We start from the raw sequence: 24,944 nt of genomic DNA, 5'->3' as shown, positions 1-24,944 counted from the left end.
AGCTGTTCTTCACATGGTTTGCCTTGGCGAACGGAGTCACACAGGGGAGGAACTGCTAAAGTTCATTCGTAAAGAAATCCGAGTATGGCTTACTCCACGAAATCTGGAAATGGGAACCATGGTGACTGACAACGGGAAGAACATCGTGTCCGCGCTGCGACAAGGAAGTGTGAAACATGCGCCCTGCATGGCACACGTGTTGAATCTGGTTGTCAAGCACTTCCTCAAGTCTTCACCCCATTTGCAAAACATCCTGAAAATGGCAAGGAAACTGTGCATGCACTTCAGCCACTTGTACACCGCAAAGCACACCTTCCTTGAGCTGCAGCGTCAGAACGGTATCCCACAGTATAGTTTTATTTGTGACGTTGCCATACGTTGGAATTCCACCCTCCATATGTTAGACAGACTATATGAACAAAGAAAAGCCATCATCGATTTCTTGATGATCCAAGCAGATAGGAGTACTCCCCTGTGTAACTTCTATTTGAACCAGTGGCAGCTCATACGTGACACCTGCCGTTTGCTGAAGCCCTTTTGAGGAAGCCACATTATTTGTAAGTCACCTGGATTACGCCATGAACAACTTAATTCCACTCCTACATTTCCTACAACAAATGATTGAAACCATGGCTGGTCACGGCAATGGAGACGTGGCGCCTACATCTCAAGGCTACATGAGTCCTGTGGGGGCTGAACTGGAGGAGGAGGAGGATGAGGGGCAGAGCGGAGTACAGTTTAGGTTGGATGAGATGGCCGGAGTTTCTAGTCATTGGACAGGAGAGGAGGAGCAGCCAGAGGAGCTGGAGGGTTATGAGGAATGCGAGACAGGGGGCCAAGACACACTGTGGCTGTATGCAGTGGAGATGGAGGCAAGTAGTCCCTCCGAGTCACTGGCGCAAATTGCGCGATACATTCTCAGTTGCTTGCGTAGTGACCCCCGAATTGTCAAAATTTGTCAGCGGGATGACTTCTGGATCTCCACCTTTATTAGACCCTCGCTACCGTCCCAGAATGGGGGCCTTTTTTACACCCACTGAGAGGGAGGACAAACTGACCTACTACAGAGATTCTACGTAGTCAGTTGGCCGATGCTTATCGGCCACATGGTCCATCCACTCGCAGGTCTGACTCGGGGGGGGCCCTCTGTGCTCACCTTCCACTGCCATGGCTGCTAGGGAGGGGAAGGGTGGCAGGAGCAGTACCAGCTCAATCAGCAGCAGCCTGAGTCTACAGTCGCTGATGAGTAGCTTTCTTCATCCGCATAGTGAAGCAACTCATCAGCAGCAGGTAGACATGGAGATAGGTAGACATGACCATGCCAACAACCATTGAAGATCCGCTGGACTTCTGGGCAGCCAAACTTGATTTATGGCCGCAACTAGCAGAGTTTGCCCTGGAAAAGCTGTCCTGCCCGGCCAGTAGTGTGCCATCAGAGCGGGTGTTTAGTGCGTCCGGAGCCATAGTCACCCCAAGGCGGACTCGTCTGTCCACTAAAAATGTGGAGAGACTGACGTTTGTCAAGATGAATCGGGATGGATCAGCCAGGATTTCCAGACACCAATGCCAGATGCCTCAGAGTAGATTGACCATGCTGCTACACCAACACTTCCCAATTATGGTTATGAAACCGTCTTGGGTTATCAATTAGGGTTATGAAACGCTCTTTGGTACTGCGATTGCCTGCTCCTGGTTAATCCTGTGTCTTTCAGGAACTACTTGCCTCACAGATGCTTCGGGCCTTTCATTTTTGGATGTTTAGCATTAGCTAAATACATGCTTAACCCCTTAAGGACGCAGCCCTCTTTCACCTTAAGGACTAAGCCCTTTTTCCCAATTCTGACCCCCATCGCTTTACGAATTAATAACGCGAAAATGCTTTTACCTAATATTCTGATTCTGAGATAGTTTTTTCGTGACATATTCTACTTTATTTTGGTGGTAAATATTCGGCGTTACTTGCATCCTTTTTTGGTGAAAAAACCCCAAATTTCATGAAAACTTTGAAGCTCTCTACTTGTAAGGAAAATGGATATTCCCAATACATTTTATTTTTGTTCACAAATACAATATGTCCACTTTATGCTGGCATCATAAAATGGACATATTTTTGAAAAAATGAGAGGGCTTCAAATAGAGCAGCAATTTTCAAAAATTTCATGAAAATTGCTAAATCTGAAGGGACAGATGTTACAGAACTTCAACTCCCAGCATGCCTGGGAAGTCCAGGCATGCTGAGAGTTGTAGTTTGGCAAAATCTGGAGGGCTACCGTTTGGGCACCACTGTAACAGTGGTCTCCAAACGGTGACCCTCCAGATGTTGCAAAACTACAACTCCCAGAATGATTTCAGCAGGCATTCCGGTCCGGTCCCCAACCGCCTAGCGGCGGGGACCGGAATTCCCACGGGCGTATGCATACGCCCCAGGTCCTTAAGGACCCGGGATGCAGGGCGTATGCATACGCCCGGCGTCCTGAACAGGTTAATGCAAATTTCAACATTGATCTTTAAATGTAAGGGGTTATGAAACCCTCTTGGGTACTGCGAATGCCTGCTCCTGGCTCATCCTGTGTCTTTCAGGAACTACTTGCCTCACTGATGCTACTGGCCTTGTGCCTTTAATTTTTGGAAGTTTAGCAGTAGCTAAATACAGGCTTAATGCAAATTTCAACATTGGTCTTTAAATGTAAGGGGTTATGAAACCCTCTTGGATACTGCGAATGCCTGCTCCTGGCTCATCCTGTGTCTTTCAGGAACTACTTGCCTCACTGATGCTTCTGGCCTTGGGCCTTTAATTTTTGGAAGTTTAGTAGTAGCTAATACGTGCTTAATGCTAATTTCAACAATGATCTTGTCACGATGCCGGCTGGCAGGAGGTGGATCCTCTGTGCCAGAGAGGGATTGGCGTGGACCGTGCTAGTGGACCGGTTCTAAGTCACTACTGGTGTTCACCAGAGCCCGCCGCAAAGCGGGATGGACTTGCTGCGGCGGTAGTGACCAGGTCGTATCCACTAGCAACGGCTCAACCTCTCTGACTGCTGAAGATAGGCGCGGTACAAGGGAGTAGACAGAAGCAAGGTCGGACGTAGCAGAAGGTCGGGGCAGGCAGCAAGGATCGTAGTCAGGGGCAACGGCAGGAGGTCTGGAACACAGGCTAGGAACACACAAGGGAACGCTTTCACTGGCACAATGGCAACAAGATCCGGCGAGGGAGTGCAGGGGAAGTGAGGTATACATAGGGAGTGCACAGGTGAACACACTGATTAGAACCACTGCGCCAATCAGCGGCGCAGTGGCCCTTTAAATCGCAGAGACCCGGCGCGCCCTAGGGAGCGGGGCCGCGCGCGCCGGGACAGGACCGACGGAGAGCGAGTCAGGTACGGGAGCCGGGGTGCGCATCGCGAGCGGGCGCCACCCGCATCGCGAATCGCATCCCGGCTGGAGGCGGTATCGCAGCGCACCCGGTCAGTGGATCTGACCGGGGCGCTGCGGGAGCGAGAGTGTAGCGAGCGCTCCGGGGCGGAGCGGGGACCCGGAGCGCTCGGCGTAACAGTACCCCCCCCCCCCCCCCTTGGGTCTCCCCCTCTTCTTGGAGCCTGAGAACCTGAGGACCAGACTTTTATCTAGGATATTGTCCTCAGGTTCCCAGGATCTCTCTTCAGGACCACAGCCCTCCCAGTCAACCAAAAAGAAGGTTTGTCCTCTGACCTTTTTGGAGGCCAGTATCTCCTTTACAGGAAAGATGTCTGAAGAACCGGAGACAGGAGTGGGAGAGATAAGTTTAGGAGAGAAACGGTTGATGATGAGTGGTTTAAGAAGAGAAACGTGAAAGGCATTAGGAATACGAAGAGAAGGAGGGAGAAGAAGTTTATAAGAGACAGGATTAATCTGGCACAAAATTTTGAAAGGACCAAGATAGCGTGGTCCCAATTTGTAGCTGGGAACACGGAAGCGGACATATTTAGCGGAGAGCCATACCTTGTCTCCGGGAGAAAAAATGGGGGGAGCTCTTCTTTTCTTATCAGCAAACTTCTTCATGCGTGATGAAGCCTGTAAGAGAGAATTTTGGGTCTCTTTCCATATGGTGGAAAGATCACGAGTTATTTCATCCACAGCGGGCAAACCAGAGGGCAAGGGAGTAGGGAGGGGGGGAAGAGGGTGACGGCCGTACACCACGAAAAATGGGGATTTGGAAGAAGATTCAGAAACTCTGAAGTTATACGAGAATTCGGCCCATGGTAGAAGATCAGCCCAGTCATCCTGGCGGGAGGAAACAAAATGCCGTAAATAATCACCCAGGACCTGGTTAATTCTTTCTACTTGCCCATTGGATTGAGGATGATAAGCAGAAGAAAAGTTTAATTTAATCTTGAGTTGTTTACAGAGAGCTCTCCAGAATTTTGACACGAATTGGACGCCTCTATCCGAGACGATCTGCGTGGGCAACCCGTGAAGACGAAAAATGTGTACAAAAAATTGTTTTGCCAACTGAGGCGCAGAAGGAAGACCAGGAAGAGGGATGAAATGTGCCATCTTGGAGAATCGATCAACGACCACCCAAACAACAGTGTTGCCACGGGATGAGGGTAAGTCTGTAATAAAGTCCATACCAATCAGAGACCAAGGCTGTTCGGGAACAGGCAGAGGATGAAGAAGACCAGCTGGCTTCTGGCGAGGAGTCTTATCCCGGGCACAGACAGTGCAGGCCCGCACAAAATCAACAACATCCGTCTCCAGAGTCGGCCACCAATAGAAACGAGAGATGAGTTGCACGGATTTCTTGATGCCCGCATGGCCTGCGAGATGGGAGGAGTGACCCCATTTGAGGATTCCGAGGCGTTGGCGTGGAGTGATGAAGGTCTTCCCTGGAGGAGTTTGCCTGATGGAGGCTGGAGAAGTGGAGATCAGGCAGTCAGGAGGAATGATGTGTTTTGCGGAGAGAGCTCTACTTCCGAGGCATCCGAGGAACGAGAGAGAGCATCGGCCCTGATGTTCTTATCGGCAGGCCGAAAGTGAATTTCAAAATTAAATCGGGCAAAGAACAGAGACCACCTGGCCTGGCGAGGATTCAGCCGTTGGGCAGACTGGAGATAGGAGAGATTTTTGTGATCGGTGTAAATAATAACTGGAAATCTTGATCCCTCCAGCAGATGCCTCCATTCCTCAAGTGCTAATTTAATGGCTAGTAGCTCTCGATCCCCGATGGAGTAGTTCCTCTCCGCCGGAGAGAAGGTCCTAGAAAAAAAAACACAAGTAACAGCATGCCCGGAAGAATTTTTTTGTAGAAGGACCGCTCCCGCTCCTACTGAGGAGGCATCTACCTCCAATAGGAAGGGTTTAGATGGGTCAGGTCTGGAGAGCACGGGAGCAGAAGAAAAGGCAGACTTGAGCTGTTTAAAGGCGTCTTCCGCTTGAGGAGGCCATGACTTAGGATTGGCATTCTTTTTTGGTTAAAGCCACGATAGGAGCCACAATGGTGGAAAAATGTGGAATAAATTGTCGGTAATAATTGGCGAACCCCAAAAAACGTTGGATAGCACGGAGTCCGGAGGGGCGTGGCCAATCTAAGACGGCAGAGAGTTTGTCTGGATCCATTTGTAGTCCCTGGCCAGAGACCAAGTATCCTAGGAAAGGAAGAGATTGACATTAAAAAACAGACATTTCTCCATCTTGGCATAAAGTTGATTGTCACGAAGTCTCTGAAGAACCATGCGGACATGCTGGCGGTGTTCTTCTAGGTTGGCAGAAAAAATCAGGATATCGTCCAGATACACAACAACACAGGAATATAAGAGATCACGAAAAATTTCATTAACAAAGTCTTGGAAGACGGCAGGGGCGTTGCACAGGCCAAAGGGCATGACCAGATACTCAAAGTGTCCATCTCTAGTGTTAAATGCCGTTTTCCATTCATCCCCCTCTCTGATGCGGATGAGATTATAAGCACCTCTTAAGTCCAGTTTGGTAAAGATGTGGGCACCTTGGAGGCGATCAAAGAGTTCAGAGATAAGAGGTAGAGGGTAGCGGTTCTTTACCGTGATTTTGTTAAGACCGCGGTAGTCAATGCAAGGACGTAGGGAGCCATCTTTTTTTGGACACAAAGAAAAATCCGGCTCCGGCAGGAGAGGAGGATTTGCGGATAAAGCCCTTTTTTAAATTTTCCTGGATGTACTCAGACATAGCAAGAGTCTCTGGGGCGGACAGAGGATAAATTCTGCCCCGGGGTGGAGTAGTGCCCGGGAGGAGGTCAATAGGACAGTCATAAGGCCTGTGAGGAGGAAGAGTCTCAGCTTGTTTTTTGCAAAACACATCAGCAAAGTCCATATAGGCCTTAGGGAGAGCGGTTACAGGGGGAACCACAGGGTCACGGCAGGGAGTACTGGTAACCGGTTTAAGGCAGTCCTTGAAACAAGAGGTACCCCAACTCTTGATCTCCCCTGTGGACCAATCCAGGGTTGGGGAATGGTGTTGAAGCCAGGGTAGTCCAAGGAGAATTTCGGAAGTGCAATTGGAGAGGACCAAAAACTCAATTTTTTCGTGATGAGGTCCGATGCACATTAGGAGGGGTTCCGTGCGGTAACGCACGGCACAGTCCAATCTTTCATTGTTAACGCAATTGATGTAGAGAGGTCTGGCGAGACTGGTCACTGGGATGTTGAACCTGTTGATGAGAGAGGCCAAAATAAAGTTTCCTGCAGATCCGGAATCCAAGAAGGCCTTAGTGGAGAAGGAGAAGGTAGAGGCAGATATCCGCACAGGCACAGTAAGACGTGGAGAAGCAGAGTTGACATCAAGGACTGTTTCACCTTTGTGCGGAGTCAGCGTACGTCTTTCCAGGCGGGGAGGACGGATAGGACAATCCTTCAGGAAGTGTTCGGTACCGGCACAGTACAGGCAGAGATTCTCCATGCGGCGTCGTGTCCTCTCTTGAGGTGTCAGGCGAGACCGGTCAACTTGCATAGCCTCCACGGCGGGAGGCACAGGAACGGATTGCAGAGGACCAGAGGAGAGAGGAGCCGGGGAGAAAAAACGCCTCGTGTGAACAAAGTCCATATCCTGGCGGAGCTCCTGACGCCTTTCGGAAAAACGCATGTCAATGCGAGTGGCTAGATGAATGAGTTCATGTAGGTTAGCAGGAATTTCTCGTGCGGCCAGAACATCTTTAATGTTGCTGGATAGGCCTTTTTTAAAGGTCGCGCAGAGGGCCTCATTATTCCAGGAAAGTTCTGAAGCAAGAGTACGGAATTGCACGGCGTACTCGCCAACGGAAGAATTACCCTGGACCAGGTTCAGCAGGGCAGTCTCAGCAGAAGAGGCTCGGGCAGGTTCCTCAAAGACACTTCGAATTTCCGAGAAGAAGGAGTGTACAGAGGCAGTGACGGGGTCATTGCGGTCCCAGAGCGGTGTGGCCCATGACAGAGCTTTTCCAGACAGAAGGCTGACTACGAAAGCCACCTTAGACCTTTCAGTAGGAAACTGGTCTGACATCATCTCCAAGTGCAGGGAACATTGTGAAAGAAAGCCACGGCAAAACTTAGAGTCCCCATCAAATTTATCCGGCAAGGATAGTCGTAGGCCTGAGGCGGCCACTCGCTGCGGAGGAGGTGCAGGAGCTGGCGGAGGAGATGATTGCTGAAGCTGAGGTAGTAGCTGCTGTAGCATCACGGTCAGTTGAGACAGCTGGTGGCCTTGTTGCGCTATCTGTTGTGACTGCTGGGCGACCACCGTGGTGAGGTCGGCGACAACTGGCAGAGGAACTTCAGCGGGATCCATGGCCGGATCTACTGTCATGATGCCGGCTGGCAGGAGGTGGATCCTCTGTGCCAGAGAGGGATTGGCGTGGACCGTGCTAGTGGACCGGTTCTAAGTCACTACTGGTGTTCACCAGAGCCCGCCGCAAAGCGGGATGGACTTGCTGCGGCGGTAGTGACTAGGTCGTATCCACTAGCAACGGCTCAACCTCTCTGACTGCTGAAGATAGGCGCGGTACAAGGGAGTAGACAGAAGCAAGGTCGGACGTAGCAGAAGGTCGGGGCAGGCAGCAAGGATCGTAGTCAGGGGCAACGGCAGGAGGTCTGGAACACAGGCTAGGAACACACAAGGGAACGCTTTCACTGGCACAATGGCAACAAGATCCGGCGAGGGAGTGCAGGGGAAGTGAGGTATACATAGGGAGTGCACAGGTGAACACACTGATTAGAACCACTGCGCCAATCAGCGGCGCAGTGGCCCTTTAAATCGCAGAGACCCGGCGCGCGCGCGCCCTAGGGAGCGGGGCCGCGCGCGCCGGGACAGGACCGACGGAGAGCGAGTCAGGTACGGGAGCCGGGGTGCGCATCGCGAGCGGGCGCCACCCGCATCGCGAATCGCATCCCGGCTGAAGGCGGTATCGCAGCGCACCCGGTCAGTGGATCTGACCGGGGCGCTGCGGGAGCGAGAGTGTAGCGAGCGCTCCGGGGAGGAGCGGGGACCCGGAGCGCTCGGCGTAACAGATCTTTACATTTTTTGGGGGGATTGTGAAGCCCTGGTGTGTACTCATGCATCAGCCAACTCCAGGCTGTGTCATTCAGGCAATATATGGTTTACTGATGCCGCTGTGGGGCCTGGGTCTGGGAATTTCAAATTTTCTCATAGGTAGCACCCGCTATCCAAAATCTTTTAAAAAAATTTCTAAAATGTTTGTGTTCTTTCTTAGGGATTGTGAAGCCCTGGTGTGTACTCATTCATCAGCCAACTCCAGCCTGTGTCATTCAGGCAATATATGGTTTACTGATGCCGCTGCTGGGCCTGGGTCTGAGAAATTTAAATCTTATCATAGGTAGCACCCGTTATCCAAAATCTTTGGTTTAAATTTCTTAATTCATCTTTTAATCTTAGGGATTGTGAAGGCCTAGTGCCTACTCATGCTGCTGGCAAATCCGGGCTGTGCCATTCATCCACTATATGGTCTCCTCATGCTGCCAACACCTCCACGCTGTGTCATTCAGCCACTATATGGTGTCCTCATGCTTCAGCCTCATCCAAGCTGTGTCATTCAGCCACTATATGGTGTCCTCATCCTGCCAACACCTCTACGCTGTGCCATACAGCCACTATATGGTCTCCTCATGCTGCTAACACCTCCATGCTGTGTCATTCAGTCACTATATGGTCTAGTAACTATAGACAAAGGGAGACAGCGCTCCAAGTGTGATATCGTAAGATAATAAAAAATGGTCTATAAGCAAACTTGCTCACCGATGTTGGTTGTACTGAGACCAAGTACAACAATGGTGTAGGCATAAAACCCTGGACGGGTGAGACTCGGCAGCCGCTCCTGACAACACAAGGTGAAGCAAAAAAACAGATCCCTTCAGGACAGCACAGGATAGAGCTGGCGCACAAGACTTGAGAGGTAAAAACTGATTTATTTTACCCGGCATGCAACGCGTTTCGCTGGATAACCAGCTTCATCAGGCATGTTGGGAAAGGGGAGAACTAGGGATATTTATACAGAAACATTAACCCATACATTGCTGATAAAAAAAAACACACAATATACAGGAAAAAAACAACTACAGACCATAAAATATTTTAAAAAGAATTATCATTAAAAGAAGGGTGGGAAGCAGTTCATGCTATCTCTATCATCTCATTTAATCCTTCAGGAAAAAGGGAACATAATGAAAAAATCCAAAAGGATTCTCTGTTGATTAATCTTTGAAAATGGTTTCTTGCAGCTGATGGTATAACTTCAATAACTTTAAATTTCAAACATTCAAAATTCCCTGCATGTATCTGACAAATATTTCGAGAGACACTATGCAGCATGAACTGCTTCCCTACATTAGACTGGTGTTTGTTCATGCGGGACCGCACAGTCTGAATGGTGCGGCCCACATATTGTAAACCGCATATACATGAGAGAAGGTAAACAGCATAACTGCTCTCACAATCGTGTAACCCATTAATTAAAAAGGACCTTTTCGAAACATTCAAAGTAAAGCTGTCACTTTTATCAATCATAGTGCAACATTTACACCTAGCTTTCTCACATATGACGGTACCATTGCCCCGTTCTGCAAATTTAAGGGCATCAGAGGGATTGTGTCTCAGACCATCACTAGGGGCAACCAAATTCCGCAGATTTTTGGACCTGTGGAATGTGACACCCGGGTGGTTTGCCAAAACATCCCTCAAAATTGGATCTCCTTTTAGTATATACCAATATTTATTCATGATTTTTATTTTAGATGCTGCACAGTTAAAATTGGTAATGAAATTATGACGATAGCTATTATTAATCTTAGTATTTCTCCCTACGATCTCCTTGTTAGAGTTATCAATGGTCACGTTTTTAGGGGTTAATAAGTCTCCCTGTTGATGTATTTTTACTCGATTGAAAGCCTTATTAAGTATGCATTTAGGATAATGTTTTTCTCTAAAACGATTCTGCAGAACACGGGACTGCTCAATAAAATCCAGATTAGTAGTACAATTTTTACGGATTCGTAAATATTGCCCATAGGGCACATTGCGAATCCACTGTGGATAATGAGAACTGTTGAAATCTAGCAGGCTGTTAATATCAACAGGTTTAAAAAACGTTTTAGTTTTTATACTACCATCAGAATCCTTTGAGTTGTAGATCCAAAAAATCAATAGAGGAAGGGGAACAGTGTAACGTAAATTTGAGACCCCAGGTGTTCGTGTTGAGTGTATCCACGAACTCCTGGGCTTGTAAAACAGACCCTGTCCAAATAATGAACAGGTCGTCGATATATCGCCTATAGAAGGTGACATACCGACTGAAAACAGGGGACTGTGCGATAAACAGGGACTCGAAACGCCCCATAACCAAATTGGCATAACTGGGGGCGAATCGAGTCCCCATCGCACAGCCCCTGCATTGCCTGTAAATAATATCATTGAAACTAAAAATGTTGTGTTCAATATAAAAAAATGGAATCTATAATAAAAACCTAATCAGGCACTTTTTATTATAGATTCCATTTTTTTTTATATTGGAACACAACATTTTTAGTTTCAATGATATTATTTACAGGCAATGCAGGGGCTGTGCAATGGGGACTCGATTCGCCCCCAGTTATGCCAATTTGGTTATGGGGTGTTTCGAGTCCCTGTTTATCGCACAGTCCCCTGTTTTCAGTCGGTATGTCGCCTTCTATAGGCGATATATCGACGACCTGTTCATTATTTGGACAGGGTCCGTTTTACAAGCCCAGGAGTTCGTGGATACACTCAACATGAAAACCTGGGGTCTCAAATTTACGTTACACTGTTCCCCTTCTTCTATTGATTTTTTGGATCTACAACTCAGAAAGGATTCTGATGATAGTATAAAAACTAAAACGTTTTTTAAACCTGTTGATATTAACAGCCTGCTAGATTTCAACAGTTCTCATTATCCACAGTGGATTCGCAATGTGCCCTATGGGCAATATTTACGAATCCGTAAAAATTGTACTTCTAATCTGGATTTTATTGAGCAGTCCCGTGTTCTGCAGAATCGTTTTAGAGAAAAACATTATCCTAAATGCATACTTAATAAGGCTTTCAATCGAGTAAAAATACATCAACAGGGAGACTTATTAACCCCTAAAAACGTGACCATTGATAACTCTAACAAGGAGATTGTAGGGAGAAATACTAAGATTAATAATAGCTATCGTCGTAATTTCATTACCATTTTTAACTGTGCAGCATCTAAAATAAAAACAATCATGAATAAATATTGGTATATACCGTACTAAAAGGAGATCCAATTTTGAGGGATGTTTTGGCAGACCACCCGGGTGTCACATTCCGCAGGTCCAAAAATCTGCGGAATTTGGTTGCCCCTAGTGATGGTCTGAGACACAATCCCTCTGATGCCCTTAAATTTGCAGAACGGGGCAATGGTACCATCATATGTGGGAAAGCTAGGTGTAAATTGTTACGCCGAGCGCTCCGGGTCCCCGCTCCTCCCCGGAGCGCTCGCAGCGCTTTCCTGTTCGCAGCGCCCAGGTCAGACCCGCTGACCGGGAGCGCTGCGATAATGTCTCTAGCCGGGATGCGATCAGCGATGCGGGACGCGCCCGCTCGCGATTCGCATCCCGGCCCGCTTACCAGACTCGTTCCCCATCTGTTCTCTCCCGGCGCGCGGCCCGGCTCCCTTGGATTTAAAAGGTGCATATAATCTCATCCGCATCAGGGAAGGGGATGAGTGGAAGACCGCATTTAATACCAGAGACGGACACTTTGAATATCTGGTTATGCCCTTTGGGCTCTGCAATGCCCCTGCTGTCTTCCAGGACTTTGTAAATTAAATTTTTGTGATCTGTTATATACCTGTGTGGTGGTTTACCTGGACGACATTTTGATTTTCTCTTCCAACCTTGAAGAACACCGCCGTCATGTCTGCCTGGTGCTCCAGAGACTCCGTGACAATCAATTATATGCCAAGATGGAGAAATGTCTCTTTGAATGCCAATCTCTTCCCTTCCTAGGATATTTAGTCTCCGGCCAGAGACTTCAAATGGACCCAGACAAACTGTCAGCCATGTTAGATTGGCCACGCCCCTCCGGACTCTGAGCTATCCAACGCTTTTTGGTGTTTGCCAATTACTATCGACAATTTATTCCACATTTTTCCACCATTGTGGCCCCAATTGTGGCCCTAACCAAGAAAAACGCCAACCCTAAGTCCTGGTCTCCATAAGCGGACGAGGCATTTAACCGTCTCAAAACTGCCTTTTCTTCTGCTCCCGTACTCTCCAGACCTGATCCATCTAAACCCTTCTCTCTGGAAGTAGACGCCTCCTCGGTGGGAGCCGGAGCTGTACTCCTACAAAGAAACTCTTCTGGACATAACGTTACTTGTGGTTTCTTTTCTAGGACCTTCTCTCCGGCGGAGAAAAATTACTCCATTGGTGATCGAGAACTGCTGGCCATAAAACTAGCCCTCGAGGAATGGAGGCACCTGCTGGAGGGCTCCAAATACCCAATTATCATATACACAGATCATAAGAATCTCTCGTATCTTCAGTCTGCCCAACGGCTGAACCCACGCCAGGCTAGGTGGTCATTGTTTTTTGCCCGTTTTAACTTTGAAATTCATTTTCGCCCTGCTGACAAGAACATCAGGGCTAACGCCCTCTCTCGTTCCTCTGATGCCTCTGAAATGGAAACCCCCCTGCAACACATTGTTCCTCCTGACTGTCTGATCTCCTCTTCCCCAGCTTCCATCAGACAAACACCTCCTGGAAAGACTTTCGTCCCTCCACGCCAGCGCCTCAAGATTCTCAGGTGGGGACACTCCTCGCATCTTGCCGGCCATGCTGGCGTCAAAAAGTCCATCCAACTCACCTCTCGATTTTATTGGGGGCCTACCCTGGAAGCAGATGTTGCTGATTTTGTTCGGGCTTGTATAGTCTGTGCCCGAGACAAGACTCCTCGTCAGAAGCTTGCCGGTCTCCTTCATCCTTTGCCTGTTCCTGAGCTACCCTGGTCCCAGATTGCCATGGACTTTATAACGGACTTGCCTTTATCCCATGGCAACACAGTCATTTGGGTGGTCGTTGATCGTTTCTCCAAGATGGCACATTTTATTCCACTTCCAGGTCTTCCTTCTGCGCCACAGTTGTCAAAACAATTTTTTGTGCACATTTTCGCCATCACGGGCTTCCCACGCATATCGTCTCGGATAGAGGCGTTCAATTTGTGTCGAAATTCTGGAGGGCTCTCTGTAATCAACTCAAAATCAAATTAAATTTCTCGTCTTCCTATCATCCCCAATCCAATGGGCAAGTAGAGAGAGTTAACCAGGTCCTTGGTGATTATTTGCGACATTTTGTTTCCTCCCGCCAGGATGATTGGGCCAATCTTCTACCCTGGGCTGAATTCTCGTACAATTTCAAAATCTCTGAATCCTCTGCCAAATCCCCGTTCTTTGTGGTGTACGGCCGTCACCCTCTTCCCCCCCCCCTCCCCACTCCCACGCCTTCTGGTTTGCCCGCTGTTGATGAGGGTTACCCGGGACTTCTCCACCATCTGGAAAGAGACTCAAAAATCCCTCTTACAGGCCTCATCCCGGATGAAGAGGCATGCCGACAAAAAAAGAACTCCTCCTGTCTTTGTTCGTGGATACAAAGTGTGGCTCTCCGCCAAGTATGTCCGTTTCCGTGTCCCCAGTTATAAACTGGGACCACGTTATCTTGGACCCTTTATGATCAAGTACCAAATCAATCCTGTCTCCTACAAACTCCTTCTTCCCCCTTCTCTCCGTATCCCTAACGCTTTTCATGTTTCTCTCCTTAAACCGCTTATCCTTAACCGCTTCTCACCCAAGGTTGTCGCTCCTACTCCTGTCTCCGAGTCCTCAGATGTCTTCTCGGTTAAAGAAATTCTCGCATCTAATACGGACAGAGGTAAAAAAAAAATTCTTGTAGATTGGGAGAATTGCGGTCCTGAGAAGAGGTCATGGGAACTCGAGGATAACATTGTCGACAAAGACCTCATTCACAAATTTTCAGGTTCCAAAAAGAGGGGGAGACCCAAGGGGGGGGGGTACTGTTACGCCGAGCGCTCTTAGAACCGGTCCGCCGGCACGGTCCACGCCAATCCCTCTCTGACACAGAGGATCCACCTCCAGCTTGCCGAATCCTGACATAAATGTTGCACTATGATTGATAAAAGTGACAGCTTTACTTCGAATGTTTCGAAAAAGTCCTTTTTAATTAATGGGTTACGTGATTGTGAGAGCAGCTACGCTGTTTACCTTCTCTCTTGTATATGCGGTTTACAATATGTGGGCCACACCATTCAGACTGTGTGGTCCCGCATGAACAAACACCGGTCTAATGTAGGGAAGCAGTTCATGCTGCATAGTGTCTCTCGACATATTTGTCAGATACATGCAGGGAATTTTGAATGTTTGAAATTGAAAGTTATTGAAGTTATACCATCAGCTGCAAGAAACCGTTTTCAAAGATTAATCAACAGAGAATCCTTTTGGATTTTCTCATTATGTTCCCTTTTTCCTGAAGGATTAAATGAGATGATCAAGAACGCGAGTTAGCATGAACTGCTTCCCACCCTTCTTTTAATGATAATTCTTTTTAAAATATTTTATGGTCTGTATTTGTTTTTTCCTGTATATTGTGTTTTTTACCAGCAATGTATGGGTTAATGTTTCTGTATAAATATCCCTAGTTCTCCCCTTTCCCAACATGCCTGATGAAGCTGGTTATCCAGCGAAACTTGTTGCATGCCGGGTAAAATAAATCAGTTTTACCTCTCAAGTCTTGTGTGCCAGCTCTATCCTGTGCTGTCCTGGAGGGATCTGTTTTTTGCTTCACCTTATATGGTCCAGTGACACTGATGCCACCACCAGGCTCTGTCATTGTGCTGCAGTGCGGCAGTGATTCTAAAAGCGATGCCGGTAATCTGCATGTTATTCTGAATAACAGTATTATTTCACTACCCCAGCACACTCCATATGCGTTTTAGAACACAGCAAAGTGTTCTATACCCCTATAGAGGCTGTATGTAGGCTAGAAATAGCCTTTTTTAATATAGATTCGCCGCAAAAAATTTCGGATCGAAACGAACTTTTTCGGAAAATTCGGCGAATCGGCCGAATCGAATTTTTCAAAAGTTTGCTCATTTCTAGTTGTATTCTCTGTGATGTCACCGCTGATCTCTAGTGAATGGATAGGTTTTATTCTCTGTGATGTCACTGCAGATCTCTAGTGAATGGATAGATAGGCTGTATTCTCTGTGATGTCACTGCTGATCTCTAGTGAATGGATTGGTTGTATTCTCTGTGATGTCACTGCAGATGTCTAGTGAATGGACAGGTTGTATTCTCTGTGATGTCACCGCGGATCTCTAGTGAATGGATAGGTTTTATTCTCTGTGATGTCACTGCAGATCTCTAGTGAATGGATAGGTTGTATTCTCTGTGATGTCACTGCAGATTTCTAGTGAATGGACAGGTTGTATTCTCTGTGATCTCACCGTGGATCTCTAGTGAATGGATAGGTTGTATTCTCTGTGATGTCACCGCGGATCTCTAGTAAATGGATAGGTTGTATTCTCTGTGATGTCACCGCAGATCTCTAGTGAATGGATAGGTTGTATTCTCTGTGATGTCACAGTTTGCTCATCTCGTTGTATTCTCTGTGATGTCACCGCGGATCTCTAGTGAATGGATAGGGTTTATTCTCTGTGATGTCACCGCAGATCTCTAGTGAATGGATAGATTGGCTGTATTCTCTGTGAGGTCACCGCGGATCTCTAGTGAATGGATAGGCTGTATTCTCTGTGATGTCACTGCTGATCTCTAGTGAATGGATAGGTTGTATTCTCTGTGATGTCACTGCAGATGTCTAGTGAATGGACAGGTTGTATTCTCTGTGATGTCACCGCGGATCTCTAGTGAATGGATAGGTTGTATTCTCTGTGATGTCACCGCGGATCTCTAGTGAATGGATAGGTTGTATTCTCTGTGATGTCACTGCAGATCTCTTGTGAATTGATAGGTTGTATTCTCTGTGATGTCACTGCAGACCTCTAGTGAATGGATAGGTTGTATTCTCTGTGATATCACAGCAGATCGCTAGTGAATGCATAGGTTGTATTCTCTGTGATGTCACTGCTGATATCTAGTGAATGGATAGGCTGTATTCTCTATTATGTCACTGCTGATCTCTAATGAATGGATAGGTTGTATTCTCTGTGATGTCACCACAGATCTCTAGTGAATGGATAGGTTGTATTCTCTGTGATGTCACCACAGATCTCTAGTGAATGGATAGGTTGTATTCTCTGGGATGTCACTGCTGCTCTCTAGTGAATGGATAGGTTGTATTCTCTGGGATGTCACTGCTGATCTCTTATGAATGGATAGGTTGTATTGTCTATGATGTCACCGCAGATCTCTAGTGAATGGATAGGTTGTATTCTCTGTGATGTCACCGTGGATCTCTAATGAATGGATAGGTTGTATTCTCTGTGATGTCACCGCGGATCTCTAGTGAATGGATAGGTTGTATTCTCTGTGATGTCACCACAGATGTCTAGTGAATGGATAGGTTATATTTTCAGTGATGTCATTAAACGGGTACTCCCGTGGAAAACTTTTTTTTTTTTTTTAAATCAACTGGGGGCAGAAAGTTACAGATTTGTAAATTACTTCTATTAAAAAAAAATCTTAATTCTTCCAGTACTTTTTAGGGGCTATATACTACAGAAAAAATGGTTTTCTTTTTGGATTTCTCTGATGTCATGACCACAGTGATCTCTGCTGTCCATTTTTGCAAACGTCCAAAGCAGAAGAAAATCCCCATAGAAAAAACATATGCTGCTCTGGACAGTTCCTAAAATGGACAGCAGAGATCACTGTGGTCATGACATCAGAGAAATCCAAAAAGAAAAGCATTTCCTCTGTAGTATACAGCCCATACAATGTATTGGAAGGATTAAGATTTTTTAATATAAGTAATTTACAAATCGGTTTAACTTTCTGGCACCAGCTGATAAAAAAAAAAAAGTTTTCCATGGGGGTACCCCTTTAAGGTGAGAGCTGATAATTCCACATGTACAGTTTCTCCGTTGTGGCCAATGGCCATCATATAGCAGCACAGTGGTGTAGGTTGCAGATATGTGAGGGAAGTTTGACTGCAGTCTTAAACCACCTTCTTCACAAAAGCTACAAAAAATTAAAAAACTGAATACAGGACACTAAGCTCTGAGTCCAAAGAGAGACTCCTATCCCAGTGGTCATATGTGTAAGGTAAATACAGCAAAGACAATGGAGCGCTATTGCCACGTCAGTGAAGACTGATTAAAGAATTCAATAAAAACGAAAAGTTTGCCCCGAAATGCCCGAGCACTACAGGGGTGCATCACATGAGCCGGGCAGCTGCGCGCGTAAACAGCACAAGCCTCTCGCGCCTTAAAACCGCGCGCTCCACGTTCGGGGGCGAGGCAATAGCTCACCAGCTCGGTCTTACTTCCTATACGGACTTGTGCGTGGCGACGTCACTCCGTCTTCCGCTTCCGGTTCTGCAACTTCCTGTTTTCGCCTCCTACTGGAGCGTCATTTCACACGGAGAAGGAAAAGGAATGGTGGAGAACAGCGGCCGTACGTCTGTGTGAGCTGCGACTGTTCTGTCAGGTGCGTTCTGCCGTCTGCACTGTGTTGGACAGGTCTCTTTCCAGGCCTATACTTCTAACATGGCGCCTAGTACAGTCTGCAGTAACGCTGTAATGTGAGCAGGCCCTTGAACGCGCATGCTCTGGTGGATGTCACATACACACTAAGCGGACATAGTCTAGCACACTGCACGTCCCTCCATTGCTGCATACATCATGTCTTCTCCCATACAATGGATGCTGTCCCCAGTACTAAGGGAAGCTGAAGTCTGTTATATATGTGCACTTGTATTTCCAGGGCTTATCTTTTATGGCAGTGTTTCCCAACCAGGGTACCTCCAGCTGTTGCAAAACTACAACCCTCACCAATACTGGACAGCCAAAGGCACCCTGTTGGGAAGCACTGTTCTATGGGTTTGGTGTTTACGGCCTCCACACATTTAACAGGTAATCTGAAGTCATCCGAATGAATAAGCTTGATCCGTTACATCTGATCAAGTGCCATGGCTACTGTCCAGTGCCATAGGATACCATGCAGCATGGCACCACACCTGTGGACCATCCAGCATAGCTACCCTCGTGTATTTTTTATCAGATTAGAAAACACTGATCATTTTTGATTCTGCACTGGTTGTCAAAAATATGGCAGATGATTGGACACGTGTACTCTTTCCATAGAGGTTGGCATGTGCATGTATAAGCTAAAATATGAAAAGAGCAGAACAAAGCACATTCGGCACTGGTAGCATAATATGGCACTATGGAGGTGAAACAAAAGGGTTCGCAAATTGTTTTGACTGGGGGGTGGTGGTGCTGTGCACTCATAAGAGTAAGGGAAGCATACAGTAAGCCAAGGGAAGGTATTAAAATGTAGTACTAAGGCTTTATCTTCAGTCACAGGAAGCTTTATTTGGAAGGCTGCATTGCTTTACACCATTCCACATCACGGACAGAGAATGTAGAAACAGCCATCTGCGAGCAGGGGAGCGGCGACAGCTCTGTTTCGCAGGTTTACCGCTTGCTCACACCAGTGAAGGTGCCATATTAGGTGAGACCAAGCAGTAAACCTGAGAAACGGAGCCGTCACCGCTCCCCTGCTCGCTGGGGGCTGTTTCATTGTTCTTTGTCCGCGATGCAGAATTGTGTACTGTAATGCAGCCTTTCAAATAAAGCTTCCTATGACTGAAGATAAAGGGTGAGTTCTACGTTTCAATACCTTCTATTGGCTTAATGCACGTATAAGCTAATGTAGTGGAGTGAGTCTATCCTATGTTTTACATAGGATGTAGGGAACTGTGTGTGTCACCTTTCAGTGTATAATCACAGTCCTGGATATTCCACCACCATACTTACATAGCTCAGAAGCTCTGCTCCAATCTCCTGCTGCCACTTTGGTGATCCCCAATGTCTTGCTGACATGTGCCACTATCATTATAGGAATGAAACAACTAATCAATGGATTCTGAAAAGAGTTGTTAACTATCATCACAATGATTAGTTAGGGGATTAACAACTTCCAACGTTTGCATATTCATATCAATTTTAACTGTATATATTCAACTGCAGTCCCTGGCAGCCTGTATAGTTAAAGGAGTACTCTGTTAAAAAACAATTATTTTTTTTATCAACTGGTGCCAGAAAGTTAAACAGTACTTATCAGCTGCTGTATGCTCCACAGGAAGTTCTTTTCTTTTTAAATTTCTTTTCTAGACTAATAGGTGAGTAACTAATTGTGTAGACCTTATGTCAGCTAGTTGTGAATAGGAGAAAGAAACAATGAGGTCTAAAAGTTAGCTTTTATTGATATACATTAAAATAGGAACATGAGCAAAATAGGGTATTAGATAAAGATAACACATGGTTTGTTTATATTCCAACACCGCACGCCCCAATATCTGGGGATTGCTGTGTTGGAATATAACCAAACCATGAGTTATCTCTTTATCTAATACCCTATTTTGTTCATGTTCCTATTTTAATGTATATCAATAAAAGCTAACTTTTAGACCTCATTGTTTCTTTCTCCTATTCATACATTTCCTTTCTGTCTGACCACAGTGCTCTCTGCTGACCAGGAACTGTCCAGAGCAGGATAGGTTTGCTATGGGGATTTGCTCCTGCTCTGGACAGTTCCTGACATGGACAGAGGTGTCAGACAGAAAAGAAATTTAACCCCTTAAGGACCAATACAAGTAAACCTGTACGCCCCTGAAAGACCAGGCATGTTTTTTCAAATCAAGGAAGCAGCGAAGTACTGGAAGGATTACGATTTTTAAATAGAAGTAATTTACAAATCTGTTTAACTTTCTGGCACCAGTTGATATAAAAAAATAAAAAGTTTTTCACCAGAGTACCACTTTAACCCCTTAAGGACTCAGCCCATTTGGACCTTAAGGACTCAGACAATTTTATTTTTACGTTTTCGTTTTTTCCTCCTCCCCTTCAAAAAATCATAACTCTTTTATAATTTAATCCACAGACTAGTATGAGGGCTTGTTTTTTGCGCGACCATTTGTCCGTTGTGATGCCATCACTCACTTTATCATAAAATGTATGGCGCAAGCAAAAAAATACTATTTGTGTGGGGAAATTAAAAAGAAAACTCCAATTTTGCTAATTTTGGAAGGTTTTTTCACGCCGTACAATTTGTGGTAAAAATGACATGTGTTTTTTATTCTCTGGGTCAATACAATTAAAATGATACCCGTGATTATACACTTTTCTATTACTGTTGCGCTTAAAAAAAAAAATCGCAAACTTTTTAAGCAAATTAGTACATTTAAAATCCCCCTATTTTGAAGACCTATAACTTTTTAATTTTTCCGTATAAGCGGCAGTATGAGGGCTCATTTTTTGCGCCGTGATCTGTACTTTTTCTTAATACCATATTTGCTTATACAAAACTTTTATTAAATTATAATTTTTTTTTTTTTGGAATAAAATGTTATAAAAAAAGCAGCTATTTTGGACTTTTTTTTTTTTTTACGTTCACGCCGTTCACCGTACGGGATCATTTACATTTTATTTTAATAGTTCGGATATTTACGCACGCAGCGATACCAAATATGTATATAAAATAATTTTTTTTTACACTTTTTGGGGGTAAAATAGGGAAAATGGGACAATTTACGTTTTTATTGGGGGAGGGGGTTTTTCAAATTTTTTTTTACTTTTTTTTTTTTTTTTTTTTTTTTTTTTTTTTACACTTATAGTCCCCATAGGGGACTATTTATAGCAACCATTGGATTGCTAATCCTGTTCAGTGCTATGTATAGGACACAGCACTGATCAGGTTTATCGGTCATCTTCTGCTCTGGTCTGCGGGGAGGCAGATCAGAGCAGAAGACTCCTGGAAGGCAGCGGAGCCAGGTGAGGGGACCTCCGTCTGCCGTGCAGGATGATCGGATCGCCGCGGCAGCGCTGCGGGCGATCCGATCATCCTGTTAAGTGACCGCGATGCTGCAGATGCCGTGATCGGTATTGATCACGGCATCTGAGGGGTTAATGGCGGACATCCGCGGGATCGCGGGTGTCTGCCATTACCGGCGGGTCCCTGGCTGCGATCCACAGCCGGGACCTGCCGCGCATGATGCCGACATCGCTCCGATGCCCGCGGTTATGTATAGGACGTAAATGTACGTCCTGGTGCGTTAAGTACCACATAACCAGGACGTACATTTACGTCCTGCGTCGTTAAGAGAGTGACCCAGCACATGTGGTCTTTAGCTTTCTGCTTCTCTTCAGTGTAGTGTCTTTCTATGTTGTGTCCCTGGCTGTCAGGCTTCTTATGACAGGCCTGACTTGCAGTATTTGCAGAGAGGAGATGCAGGAAGCAGAAGATGTGTGCTGCACCCTTTGACCCCGTGTTAATGATAAATAGCATGGTATTTAAACTATATAACATTTAGACCTTCGAGAGACATCTTCAAATCTTTTAAAGTTCTTCTGTCACACCTGAAAACGAGCACATTTTGGAATACAATTAAAATTTTGAGAATGCAGTTTTTAATACTCTCTCTAGGGGCACTGAAGTTTTGGTTTTGACTAGGCTCAATCTTGTTGTTCTTGTACATTTTCTGTCCTCTCAGATCGGCCTTAATTGGAATTCATCTATCTGATTCCTATTAAGAGTAGTCCAGCAATGAAAAACTTATCCCCTATCCTAAGAATAGGGTATCAGTTTCAGATTGCGAGGGGGGGTCTGACCTCTGGGATCCCCCACAATCTTCCGTACAGGGTTCTGGCTCTCCAGCCAGCGCGTGTCGACCACCGCTCGAAGTGGCGGTCGACACGCTCCCTCAATACAGGTCTATGGCAGAGCCGGAGATTGCCGAAGGAAGCGCTTTAGCTCTCCCATAGAGTTGTATTGAGGAGATGTGTCGGCCACCACTTCGTGCAGTGGTCGACACGCCCCCTATCTGGGGACTGCTGGGGCCCCGTACTGGAGGTCGCGGGGGGTCAAAGTGGTCGGACCCCCTGCAATCTGAAACCAATCCCCGGTGTGCCTCCAGCTGTTGCAAACTGCAACTTAAAGCATGCACTGATAGACTGTACATGCTGGGAATTGTAGTTTTTCAAAAGCTGGAGGCACACTAGTTGCAAAACTCAGAGTTAAGTACAAACTCAGTGTTTTGTGTATGTGTATCACGGTATTTTTGTAAGTTATGGTGGTTCCACAGTATTTTCCACACCCCTCCAAATCATGTGACCCTCTGCTCTCCCCCGGTTTATCAGCCCGTCGCTACGCTGTCCGTAAGTTCGGGGAACTAATCATATTTTACCCGCGAGCGCTGCTTCCCCCCAAATAATTATTAGCCGCTGTACTGTACTATCCTGTGCCCGGGCTGCAAAAATAAACAAAATAAACTTTAACTCACTTTCCAACGTTCCCGGCCTCACTGTCCCTCCGCTGCGGTCCTGGGGATGGGAATGTCACAGAGCCGTCAGCCTATCACCGGCCTCAGCGATGTCCCGTCTTGGCCGGTGATAGGCTGAGCGCATTGTCATGTAAGAAGCCAGCCGGCTCCTTACATGACAGTGGGCTCAGCCTATAACCGGCTGAGGCGGGACATCGCTGCGGCCGGTGATAGGCTGATGGCTCTGATGTTCCCAGGACCGCAGCGTAGGGACCGTGAGGCTGGTAACGGGGAACGTCGGAAGGTGAGTTAAAGTTTATTTTTGCAGCCCGGGCACAGGATATGTGGGGCAGCGCAGCGCTGGGCTGATTCATTGGGGGGGGGGGGGGGTGTGAGAGCAGCAGAACAGTGCCCGTGGGTCATATATGATTAGTTCCCCGATGTGGGGACAGACGCTGCAACGGATGATTCATTCATTTGAGGGAGGGGCCCAACCGGTATTGCGGTATGGGAAAAATTCATATCGTGCAGGAAAAAATTCGGTATTCAGTATGAACCGGTATACCGCCCAGCACTACTGGGAGTGTTAGTAGTATGCCTCTAGCTGTTGCATAACTACAAGTCCCAGCATGCCTTTTGGCTGTCCGTGCATGCTGGGGGTTGTAGTTTTGCAACAGCTGAAGGCACACTGGTTGCAAAAGACTGAGTTTGTTACCTAACTCAGTTTTTCGCAACCAGTGGGGCTCCAGCTGTTGTAAACTACAACTCCCAGCATGCACTGACAGACCTTACAAAAAAGATGGTTGCAGCAGCACTCTTGGTCAAAAAATGGAGGCTCTTAGCGCACTTTTAGATCAAAACGTGTCCCCCATCCACCACGCGGAGGTCGCCTCATTTCGGATGGGAACCTGTGTATTAGGTAGTTGTGCTGGCTATGTTTCTTTTTGTTTTTGCTGTGCAATGTAGGGGGGAGTGGCACACTCTCTAGCCCTGCACCCCTCCCCTTTTTCCCATAAGTTTTTTATTTTGATAGTGGATCCAGCATGTCACCCAATCAGAGGCTATATGCCCAGCAGAGGTGAGTGAAATGAGTGTTAGGGTCCCATCCGAAATGAGGCCACCTCCGTGTGGTGGATGGGGGACAGGTTTTGATCAAAAAGTGCGCTAAGGGCCTCCATTTTTTTGATCAAAAGTGCTGCTGCAACCTTCTTTTTTGTATACTCTGTATTTGCCACAGCAGCGTGCACCTGTGTATTAGGTAGTTGTGCTGGCTATTTTTCTTTGTTTTTACGGACCGTACATGCTGGGAGTCGAAGTTTTGCAACAGCATGAGGCACACTGGTTACGAAAAACTGAGTTAAGTAATAAGTGTGCCTCCAGCTGTTGCCTAACTACAACCCCCAGCATGCACGGACAGCCAAAGGCATGCTGGGAGTTCTAGTTTCGGAGGTTTTCAGCGTACATTCACACGGTCGGGTTTACAGTGAGTTTCTCACTGCAAGTTTGAGATGCAGAAAATTTTCCGCTGTAAACCCCTGCCCATGTGAATGTACCCTAAATACACTACGCTACACTAAACTTACACAGTTAGCCCCCCCCCCAATAAAAATGAAAAACATCTGGTATGGCACTGTTTCCAAAACGGAGCCTCCAGCTGTTGCAAAACAACTCCCAGTATTGCCGGACAGCCATTGACTGTCCAGGCATGCTGGGGGTTTTGCAACAGCTGGAGGCACCCTGTTTGGGAATCACTTCCGTAGGGTAATTTTGGTATCAGAGGCAAGTCTATATATTGCATCCGGGTCTGTCCCTATGCAAATCCATAATTTAGGCTTCAAATGCACGTGGCACTCTCTCCCTTCCGAGGCCTGTCATATTTCAAGGCAACAGTTTAGGGCCACGGTATTTCCGTACTCGGGAGAAATTGCCTAACACATTTTTGGTGGCTTT

At 46.5% G+C, this 24,944-nt stretch overlaps 1 protein-coding gene across 7 annotated transcripts in view; it reads left to right on the top strand.

Annotated features, from left to right (window-relative positions):
* The first annotated feature begins 18,015 nt into the window (after window positions 1-18,015).
* The window catches only part of BCLAF1 (BCL2 associated transcription factor 1), a 43,894-nt gene continuing 36,965 nt past the window's right edge, over window positions 18,016-24,944 (top strand). For all 7 annotated transcript variants that reach the window (XR_008891363.1, XM_056566621.1, XM_056566618.1 and 4 more), the window contains exon 1: window positions 18,016-18,160. The gene's annotated coding sequence lies outside the window, so the exon portion shown is untranslated. The remainder of the gene's footprint in view (window positions 18,161-24,944) is intronic.

Source organism: Hyla sarda, chromosome 3 (assembly GCF_029499605.1).
Source record: "Hyla sarda isolate aHylSar1 chromosome 3, aHylSar1.hap1, whole genome shotgun sequence".
Lineage (NCBI taxonomy): Eukaryota > Metazoa > Chordata > Amphibia > Anura > Hylidae > Hyla > Hyla sarda.
This window is presented reverse-complemented; position numbering and strand designations above follow the sequence as displayed.